Source organism: Antechinus flavipes, chromosome 1 (genome assembly GCF_016432865.1).
Source record: "Antechinus flavipes isolate AdamAnt ecotype Samford, QLD, Australia chromosome 1, AdamAnt_v2, whole genome shotgun sequence".
NCBI lineage: Eukaryota > Metazoa > Chordata > Mammalia > Dasyuromorphia > Dasyuridae > Antechinus > Antechinus flavipes.
Window position 1 is genome coordinate 99,174,693 of NC_067398.1, and position 11,958 is coordinate 99,186,650.

The window sequence follows — 11,958 nt, forward strand, 5'->3', positions numbered from 1 at the left end:
AAATAATTCTTCATTCTTTCACAGCAATAGCCTAATCCTCAATTACTGTTATAAAGCCTTACATTTCCATAAACCAATTAATGTGACAACCATTTGTGGATGCTTTTTTTATTGATATTGTTGGCTAAGTTCAATCAGGTTTCATTCTTATACTTTAGTCATTTATAGACTCCATCTGGAGGCAAACCATTTTGTATTATGCTCAATATATCCAATGGGGTGTACCTGTTACCGCTTTTATTATTACTTACTGAACTGGTGTGCCTTTGTTTCAGGAATATTTGGTAGGCTTTTGACTCTTTTTTGTCATGTATTCTAAGAATATCTGTTTTATTCCTTTTTTGTCAACAAAGTGTTAATCTTTCTACAGTTGCTTTAATATGGGACACCATGAATTTCATGAATATTATATGGTTCTTAGGATATACCCCAAATTTGTCATAGTCCATTATACAGATATACATGCACGCACATGGTACAGTGGTTAGAGTTCCAAGCCTGAAGTAAGGAAGATCCATGTTTTTGAATTTAAATCTGGACTCAGGCACTTACTAGCTGCGTGATTCTGGTCAAGTCACTTAACTTCTAAGTTTCCTCAGTTATAAAATGAGCTGGAAGTAGGAAATGGAAAATTACTCCAGTATCTTTGTCAAAGAAAACCCCAAATGGGGTCACAAAGAATCAGACATAATTGAAAAATAACTGAATAGAATACATATACACACATAAACACACACACACACACACACACACACACACACTGGTATAGCATCAGTATTTATTGCTCTGAAAGTGTCTTTCCCATTCAGCTTTGATTTCAGAATGCTGTTAAGTTTCAATCTACTTAACCAAAGATTATTCTTTGATATTATTATATTCAACTGAATATAGTTGTCTAGAGATATATATAGCCTTGTCTAGAGAAGGACAAATGATTTGTAGTATATGTAGGTTCAATGTAATTTATGGATTCAAGCTTCCAGTCTTTAGTCTCCATCTTTCCTTGGAGTTTATTAAGAATTTTACACTTATCAAATTCAAATAACATTTTGATATCACTAGAGAAAGATCTCATGAGATGAAGGAAATATGACATATATTTAAGTTTCATCCCACTTTCAAATAAGTAAAAAGACATCTTGATTCAACTCCCTCTTTAGTTTAGAAGCCATGCTTAATTCTTTTTAAGAGAGATAATAATGTATTTAAACCAAGCAGAAACATAAGAGGCTTAAAATGACTCCCTGAAAAAAAATCCCATTTCCTATCAATTGTTCTTGACATTATTATATTGGTGGTATGTTTCAAATAAGTAAACACCAAATATTCTAACATTCTCACCATCCTTACGTTTGTTTTACATATTTCAAGAACATAAATAAGCCATGAATATACCACTGAATCCAAAGTTCTTTGATAATCAACAAATGCAGCATAAATGTTAAATTACTTTTGAGGATTTCATTTAACAGTTATTGAATTAATAATAAGTAATTGTTTAGGCCCCTAGAACTTTTAGGAACACCGCTTTTAATGCTTAGTCAATATAATATTTTCTTTTAAATATTTGTAGATTTAAAAAATTATACAATCTGCCAATGTTTGATACAAAGTAAATAAACATAGATGGCCTACCTTTGGAGGGGACATTTGTATTCTCTGCTTTTGGCAATATGCAGTTTATTCCGTTGAAAAAAGGAGGACTCAGGCTTATGGAAAGGAAACTGGTAAAGTGCTTTACTAGTGGTTCATGCACCACTCTTATGATGTGGACCAATAATTATGAATATCATATGTCCCTGTCATTTTCTTGTTTTTCAGAGCTAGCTGCAGATACCTCATTTCTTGTACCTGTTCTATTATTCATTATATTGAAGCTGTACAACTTTCCTTTTTCTCCTTTGTGTGTGTGTGTGTGTGTGTGTGTGTGTGTGTGTGTGTGTGTTTAAATCGTGTTAAGATGTTGCAACCATTCAGGCAATCAGAAATTTTGCACTTTCTCCTTCAGAGATTCTCTCTTGTCCATGAATTCTCTTCTCAAGGCTTTGCAGTAAAAATTTTAATTGATGTTAAATTGTTCCATTCTTTGGTTTCTTTAACTCCTTATATCCTTTACCCTTTTGACTTTTGATTTTAATTGCTAATTATGGGAATCTAGAATTTTTTATATGCCTTTGTTTTTTGTATTTTTTTTTCTGCATGTTTCTTCTTGGGGTTTCATTTAATTAAGGAATATGAAGTTTAAGTTTTCTATTATATATACCACCTAAGTATTGATATAATCTTGGAGTGATTTTCTGCAGATTCTCCAGATTTTTAAATAGCTATTGCAAATGACTTCTATCATGCTGGTATTTGATACTTGTCGTTTGTAAGGATATTCCTTAATAACTTTATTGTTCTTTTTCTGGTTCTTAAAATGACAATTACTGTTGCATATACTGATATGTAAAGGTCCTGAAATGTTTATGTGATTTTTAAAATACATACTATAGGAGAAGGGATTTGTTTATAATGGCTAATATTAGCAAATATTAGCCTTTTGGACTTACTCTGTTTTGGTATAATTGGTCTAATAGTTGGATTCATGCAAACTCAAAAAGGGCATTTCAGAATTCTAACCTTCCTTTCAAAATCATTTGAGATATAAATATTATTTTGTTTATTCCATTTCATTTTGAGTTATATTTTCTGAAGTTTGCATGGAAGATTTTCATGACTGCAGGGGCTTCTGCTTTTACCTCTTCACATCCAAATGGCTTATTTTGCTCTTTTATTTAATCAAATTTTGTCTTAGAGATAAAGTTGTTTTTTTGATGTTGTTGTTAGGGTATTTTTGTTTTGTTTTGTTTTAATGATAATCCTGTGCTGGTTGGCAATACAATACTATTTGACTTGGAGCTGAGATTACTATTAACAAAAAAAGAAGTATAAAGCCCTTTCGTAGCAATAGTAAAATCTGTTTCCAATTTTGTTATTATATAGCACTGGCACATAATGAAAGTATTCATGTCTTCAGTCCATTTCAAGTGTACTTGTGGTTTGCTTGCTTTCGTGGTCAGCACCATCTGCACTAAAGCATTTCCAGCAAGTGGGGTATTGGTATTTCTGATTAGTTCCAATGTTTCATGCCTTCTTGTGGTACCAAAACATGAAGGGATGTCACTTGTTTTATTGTTCACCATGTCAAGATGATCAGCACAATAATTTCAAGTAGGGCCAGCCTGCAACTGTATGCCATTCTATTTCCTAGCTTCACAGAACTGGTTTCATTGCATTATCTGCCTTGCTAATCCAACTGGTGATATTGCAGAACCTAATTGTCTGCAATTTCAGGGTTCCAGCTAGGCCTTTAAGGTACTAAACTAATCTTAGGGCACAAAGTCTCTACTATATACATTATCACTCTGACTGACATGCACTTACTTCGCTCTTGTTTTTTTCTGTTTTGACATGGATGATGAATTGAGCTGTGAGGGGTCATTGTTATTGTTTAATTATAATTATAATTATTATTTTCTATTGTCCTCTCTGGGATACCCTTCCAACTTCTACTCTTGTAGTTGATCTGTCAAGAGAATGACTATTTCAGGTTTAAGGTACTCTAGATTCACTTTACTAAAATTATAGTTCATAAGCCCCTACTAGTTTATTCAACTTTTAATAGATTGTTGACACATTAACTAATTAATCCTTTAACTAAAAGGATAGATTTTTAAATGATATACCATGAATGGTAGAAATAAAACATCTCTCCCATCTTTATAAATATGGAAGGCTCTCTTCCACAAATATACATTGTATCAGTGGGAAGAGTGGACATATACTTAAGAATACATTAGTAGAGTCATATCCATAGGGATAGAAATCCATATGTCAAGACAAATCACTCCTTGTTATTGCATAGTTTTGATGTCTTTCCTCTTTTCATCTTTTACTTATGATGCTCCTCATATCTTTTGGGCAAGTTGCTCCACTAGCATTTCTGAGCCCATATCTCTTGATAGTTCAATTTAACTCTGTAGCTAAACTCATTAGGTTTGCTCTCTGGTGCTCACAATATCCCCTACTGTGAATTTTGTTCTGCTATTGGATGCAATTCCTGACAGATTGGAGGGATATAAGAGAGATACAGTACCACTCCTGTACTCTGGAACAGAAATAGGGGAAAAGTCAAAGGATGTTTCCTTCTGAAATATTAGGTTCTTTCTCCATAGCTGACTCTTCTTGAGTGCTACGAATTATTAGACTAACTTTGGGGCTTCTATTTTGTTTTTAAAAGGCCACTAGAGGCTGATGGCTGATCCTTCAGATGTCTAATAGGTACCTACTTTATGGGTCCTGGTAGCTAGGGGGCACGATGAATAGAGTGCTGGCTCTGGTATTAGGAAGAGCTGAGTTCAAATCTGGATTCATGCTCTTATCCATTAGTTTTCTGACTAGTTGTATGACTCCAGACAAGCCACTTATCCTGTGTTTGCCTCAGTTTTCTTAACTGTAAAATGGGAGGTAATGATAATAACTGACTAGTAAGATTGTTGTGAGGATCAAATGAATTAATATTTGTAAATACTTAGAGCAATGTCTGACACCTAACAGGCATGATCTATATATGTTTATTTTCTTCCTTTTCCCTTATGTCAAATTGAAGAAGGAATCTCATCATACCTCTCTAGGAGAAACAACATTTCTTTACATTTTCTTTAAAAGTTGTGAAAGGGTGATTCTGAAATCTGCACATTTTATAGGTTACAAATGAGAATGCTATTGTTTGTCTTTCTTTCTCAAAGAGGACCATGACTTTATGTCATGAATTGGGTTTAAGTGAGAGAAGGCTCATTTTCTCCTCCAGAATCATCAGGGTCCAATGCAAGATATAGAGACCGCTTCATGTTTGCAGGCTCAATACCTAATTTTCTTTATATGTGTTTTTATTCTGCCAACTCATCAAATAGACTAAGGTGGGGTGGGGAGATCAACTCTAAATGGTCAGGAATTGTCTAATTACCCTCTCTATGATATTGGTCAAAGTCACACAGATAGTTAGTGATAGCCATGGTCATACCTACAGCTAAGGGAGCCAGGGCAAATAATACTTCCCTTTTCCCAACAATATAATATACTAAAAAGAAGTGTTGCATTTGGAATCAAAAGACCTGAGTTCAGATCTGGGCTCTGCTACTTACACCTATGCAATCTTGAGAGTGTTCTTTAACCTCTCAGAGCACCAGTTTCTGCACTAATAAAATGGGTGACTGAACTAGATGCACTATATTATAGTGGAAAGAGTTCTGGATTTAGAATTACAGGCTTGAATTAAGACTTAAAACTTAGAGTCAAAGTGTTGTCTTGCCATTTGGATTTAGATAAATCATGGAATCTCTCTGGATCTCAGCTTCCTCATTTATGAAATGAAAGTGTTGGGTTAAGTGATTTTTAAAGATCTTTCTCAGCTCTAAATCTGTGATATTCCTTTGATGTCTAAGGAATTTTTCAGCTGTGGATTCTGTGCTCTCATAGTTTGGTCACCCAGAAGAAATTATGTAGAAGGTAATGGGTATTCAAATTCAACCTCATTTTTTGCTGGTGAGGGTATTAAGAAGTAAGTTTGGGGGATGGATGAGATTATGAATGACTGGTGTCATTAGTCCTAAGCCTTTGGAGACAGGAAGTGCTTCATTTTACCTGGTTATCCCAAGACCTTCTCTTTAATGATTAAGATGTAGAATGGTTCTATTTTCTACAAGCTAATACACTTAACCACTTGCAAGTCTAGGTAGTAGTATTATCTGTCTCCAAGCCCATGACCTAAAACTAAAAAAATAATAATCTAAAGCAATATTTTCTAAGAGTTTTATTCTGAGTCAATAACTTTCCAGTTGGAAAAACTGTTTTCTTTATATTTTGGCCTTGCCAAAAATGACTGATTTTTTTCTCCTGTGGAGGTCACTCTCTAACAAGGCAGTATTTCTCTAATAGCATGCTTATTCATACCAGTATATCTTAAAGACTTGACTGGTGAATCATGGCAAGTCAGGATTGTCTTAGAAAAAGTTTAATTCATTCAGTCTTTTGTCCTGCACTGACTAGTACTGGGTTCCTTATCCTTCTGCTACTTCAACTTCATCTTTTGTTTCTTGACTTTTTCCTACAAGTCAAGCCAACAAACATTTGTTAAATACTACCTCCAAAGAGGTGCTCTTTGTGTCTTTGTAATGTGGTGATTTCCTAGGTTCTCCATTAAAGTACAAACTTTGTTGTATTTTTGACCTAGTGACAGGCTAGATATATGTTGCCTAAATACTAGCATAGGTCAAATCAGAAAAGGGATCAGCATTTATATAGCACCTGTTATGTGCCAGGCAACATGTAGAGCATTTTACAAATTATCTCAATTGATCTTTCAGGATCCTATCACTTTGTAACTTTCCTCTGCCATGCCAGATCTTTTCTTCCACGGGTGAATTCTTTTGAAGGGGTCTCCATTTAGGAGACAGGCTCAGGGTGACTATGCTTCATTACCCTCCTGGCTGTGCTTCTAACTATATGGACTTTGCCACCATGTCCCTGCCAAGGTACATATTTTTTTTAATCTCCCCGTTTTTCAGTTCCTTTTAAGATAGTCTGTTTTCTTTCAATAGAATATAAGTTTCTTGAGGGTAAGAATTGTCTTTCTTTTTTGTTTTATATTTGTTTCCCCAGCACTTAGCATAGTGTCTGGTACATAGTTATCATTTTTATAAAGGCTTGTTGCCTTGCCTTTTTCCCACATGTATTTTATTCTTTTCCCTTTGTATTTGTTCTGTGTCTACAAGGCATTTTTCTCACCTCTCCAATTATCCAAATCCTAGCTAATCTGCAAACCCCAGCTCTTTTATGAAGTTGGGACTACTAGAATCTACACTAATCTTTCCTTTTGCTCAATCTTAGATCATTTTTAGAAAGTCATTGAGTACATAGTTATGTACTCTCAAATATTGTTCTCTAGTTTTTGCTTATCTTTGCATATATTTAAGTTTATCATTCCAAGAAGAATGCAATTTTTGGCACTAACTTTTTTGTTCCTTTTACATATCTCCAAGTTGAGTATTGGATACTTAATTGGATACAGGATGCTTAATTTTATTACTCTGAGTTATTATTCATGTTCCTTGGAGAAATATACTAAAAGAAAAACCTGGATATGTGAAAGAATAGACTAGATATTCTATATGTGTATGCTTGTTTAACATTTTTAGGTTGTCTGGTTTGAAATGTCTAATTGGGGAAGTTCAGGAGATGAAAAGGCTTGATATATAGATCTATGGGTCAATTGCATAAAGATGATAATTAAATCCATGAGAGCTTCTGGGATCACTAAAAGTTTATAGGGAGACACAAAAGCCCATTACAGAGCCTGGGAATATATCAATTCAAAATCAAATACAATTAGGGGCCGTGATAGAGTTGATGATCCCACAAATAAGATGAAAGAGTGGTCAGACAGATAGATAGAAATCTAAATAAGAGAAAGCCTTACCGTGGAAATCTAGAAAGGAGAGGAAAGAACAGTGAAAAATGTCAAATGTAATAGAGAGATTGAAAAGAGGTTAAAATTATCATTTTATTCGCTAATTAAGAGAACATTGTTAATTTTGTAAAGAAGAGTTTTAGTGAGTGATATGATCAGAAATCAGATTTCAAGATCTGAGAAGTGAGTCACAAAGTAGAAACAATGAATATAGATAGCTTTTTCTAATGGTTTGGTTGAAAAAGGGAGTAGGGATCTAAGAGGAGAGTTCCCAAAAATTTGTGATCCGTCAAATCAGAACCAACCCACAGGAGTCATCTTCTTTCTTTTTTCTTCTTTCTTTCTTTCGTCCTTCCTTCTTTCCTTCCTTCCTTCCTTCCTTCCTTCCTTCCTTCCTTCCTTCCTTCCTTCCTTCCTTCCTTCCTTCCTTCCTTCCTTCCTTCCTTCCTTCCTTCCTTCCTTCCTCTTATCTCCACTTCAAAAACTCAGAGGAAATCTGTTGTACAGGAAATCTGTCTACAGGTCCATGACTACGTTTCCCAAAAAATGAGCAAGAAGCTCTCCAACTTTTACATGTGTTTGGAACATAGGGCAGACTTTCACCAACCATAGAAATGCATGTTCCACTGGAATCTATTAACATACAAAAAACATGAATATTCCTTTAGATGCTTTAAATTCCCTCTGGAATATACTTTAGCTGATTAGTGAATACTCCTCACTAGCAACTTATGGCAACTTCATTGTTGCTAAGGTCCATAACTTTTGCCAACTTCCCCCATGACATAATTTAATCCTTTGAAGTTCAGGGTAACCCTGTTCCTTTTCATAGAGGCATGCTATTGAAGAAATCTTCTCTTTCTGGAGTCTAGCATCCAAATGAATCATGATCAGGAACTCTCAATTTCTTGTAAGTTTTAGAATTTTCATGGAAAGATCCTCCATAAGAACACTAATCTCCAACCTGTGCTGAGGAAAGAAAACAGAAATCGAGAAGACAGACAGGAAATAGAAGTCTAGGAACTCTCTTGTTGGTTTACATGGCATGTAGGACACCATGCCAAGTGTTTCTATACGTTTCCAGATATGTTCTTGAAGAGCAGAGGAAAAAAGAAGAATCTCTTCTCCCTTTCTCTACTTATTTCAGGTCTAATCTGTAAATTCAACAAAGGGGAAAAAAGATCTATAGAGAAAAGTTAACTCTCTCTTCCTGCTTCTTGATCACCAATCAGGTAACCCCAGGCATCCTCAGTTGCTGGGGATCACTCACAGGAATATCCAGGCTCTATCCAGCTGCTAGAGTACCTGACTATCTTCTGAAGGGTCTGAAGAATACTTCCAGACAAGTACCACACCTTTTAACCACAATAGTTTGATTGTAGGGCTAATCAAATTGAGCAGGGCTTTTCTTAAACTGCCTCCTCCTCTCTCCCAGGAACAATCTCTTTCTCCCCCTCTCTCTTCCCTCTCCCCTCTATACTATTATTGGCTATGGGAATACAATCATAAACTGGACTGCTTGCTGTTCCGTGCCACTTGAAATTCATTCATGACTTATGTATGCTTCTCTCCATTTCTGGAATGTACTCTCTCTTTATTTCTACTTCTTAGAGTTCTTACCTTTCTTCAAGTTCCATCCCTTATAGAAAGTTTTCTGAGTCTCCCAGTTTTTAAGTATATATCCATGTATATATAGATCATATTCTCTTGCAAAATCTTCTTAAGGTTAGAAACATTAAGTTTTTTTTTTTTCTCTTGGGGCAGCTAGGTGGGGCAGTGGATAGAGCACCAGCCCTGAAGTCAGGAGAACCTGAGTTCAAATCTGACCTCAGACACTTAACAAGTCCTGGTGTGTAACCCTGGGCAAGTCACTTAACCCTAATTGCGTCAGCCAAAAAAATTTTTTTTTCCTCTTCAGTTCCTAGAACTGCTCCTTCCCCAATTTAAATGTATAAGCTGGGTGCCCCTGGAAATGACTACCAACTTTAAGGTGCTCTGTGGATCTGCACTTCTAAAATTTTAACTCATGAGCTCCCATTGATGCATTTGTTTTTAATAATTAACCAGGGACATAATTAGCTCTGGGTCAGGATATACTTTTTCTTCTTGTGGTATCACGATACTTCCCCAAGGCTCAGAATTTCTTTTTGGCATGATGGTTTAGTAAGCTACTTAGGTTCTGCAATGGTATCTACAGTTAGAAGAGCATATCAGTTGAAAGATGCCATGGCCATGGTAAGGCAGAAGGGAGGGAAGAAAGAAAAATCACCTCCACCCAAAAAAAGGAAAGGAGCAATTATCTCTTAAGAGCTGGCTTTTTTTCTCAACTACCAGAGCTCATACTTTCCAAAGCTCTCTCCTGACTAGATTTACTTTTTAGTGAATTATTGCTCAACACAGAATTTGAAACTTGTGTGAGCTCCAGTAAATTTCTTTGGATTTGTTCTTCCTAAGCTAGGCTGGCTATATTTCCCCCATACACACACACACACACACACACACACACACACACACACACACACACACACACTGTATTTCAGAGGTATCTTTAAAAGGTTAAGAGTATCTTTGCTCAACACCACCCCCCCCCGCCCCAAGTTCTAGTGTATTCCTTCCATTAGTAGCTGTTATTAACTCCCAGTTCCATTTAACTAAACCAGAATCAATGAGCTTTTTGCAATAGATTTTCTTTAAAAAATACAGCAGAGTAGAATTATAAACTTTTCCTCTAATATGTGGGTGAGGGTGGGGAAGGTGATATAGTCTATCTCATACCATCTCAGCTCCTTGGGAAAGTGGGTTCAACTTTAACAAAGTTTCTCCATAGCATTTGCCCCACCATGTTCAATTCTAAATATAGCATTGTTGCTGGATGAGTCCTCATTTCAGCCACGGTTATCCTCCTTGCTTTCCAATGCTGGACTGGCTGGCTACAAAGCCTTGCATAGACTTCAATCCCCAACTCCTAGTGGCTCATTTGCCTGATATATTGGCATTCATAAGATCATAGCCAGTTTGCTTCACCTAAAACAGGAAAAAAAAAAGTAAGATCAAGAACCAAGACTAATATTTATGGGCCACAAGTTAACTTCAGATGGGCAAGGTCCAGGATGTCCCCCACCCACCCACCTCCTTTTAAATCTCAGGAGAATGAAGCCATAAGAGAAGAGGGATGGAGGGCAGACTCAGGTTAAGAAATACCTTTTGAATATACCTCTATTTTGCCTCCTCTAGTCAATTAAAGAGGCTTATTTTTTTAAACCATGTGTGAGCTCCAGTAAATTTCTTTGGATTTGTTCTTCCTAGGCTAGGCTGGCTATATTTCCCCCATCCAAACACATATACACACTGTATTTCAGAGGTATCTTTAAAAGGTTAAGAGTATCTTTGCTTAGCAAATTGGAAATAGTTACACAATGTTTGTGGGCCTCCAAAATCCATGAGAGGATTATATCATCTGAGTACTCATCTGAGTACTAAATGTATATTCATAAGCCTGGGCTCATTGGCTAGTCCCTATTATACATAAAATGAGAGAATTGGACAAGATGATTTTTTTTTTTTTTAGGGCCTGTATATATTATGATCTTAGACTCTTTTTGGATAGGTCTTGTTTTAAGTTTGAAGCCAACAAAAATAACTCAGGTTTTAGCTGATTAGGTTTTAACCATGAGGCTTATTTGCATTTTAATCAGGAACTCTTGATTATGAAAAGTTTTTAAGCTCCCAAAGAATGGAAAACTAGATATCCTCTGAGACTATTTTCAGCTTTAAGTTTTATAAGTATTTATTTGAGTAGGTTTAAGTTCCCCTTGAAATAGTGAGATACAAAGACCTGGGCAATCCCAGGGCCATAAACCTCTGCTTTTGAGGTGAATGAGAAATACATTATAATTGTGAGGACCAGATTTGGGAGTTAGAAGAATTAGGTTTGAATACCAGAGGTGCCAGGTGCCATTTGTATGAGCCTAGATAAGTCATGTTGCTTCTTTCTAGGGCTTAGTTTTTTTCATTGTAAAATTAAGAGTTTGCCTAAATGATATCCATTTTCCATTTTAAATCCAGCTATCTTAAAAGGATGAAGTTCCTGTGAGATTCTTCTGAGAATCTACATGACCTTTTCTTTCCTGGTCCCTTGATGTTTGAGAGTGCCCAGAAGTGGTGGGTTGGTCTTTCTTCATCCTAGAGCATCCTAGTATGAAATCCCATCTTAGAAATTTACTATTTACGGGCCATTTAATTTATCAAAAAATTAGTTTCCTTCTCTGTAAAATGAGATTAATACTCATTCTGACTCTAAATTTTACTGCCATGATTCAACTAACTTTTCATCCTAGAACCTTTCTTGGTGTCTGGTACCTTCTCACTGTGGAACATCCTTTAGTAATTCTGGTCTCATTTACCATTGATAAATTCTTTCTGGAATCTCCTTTTGGAGATAGTCTCTG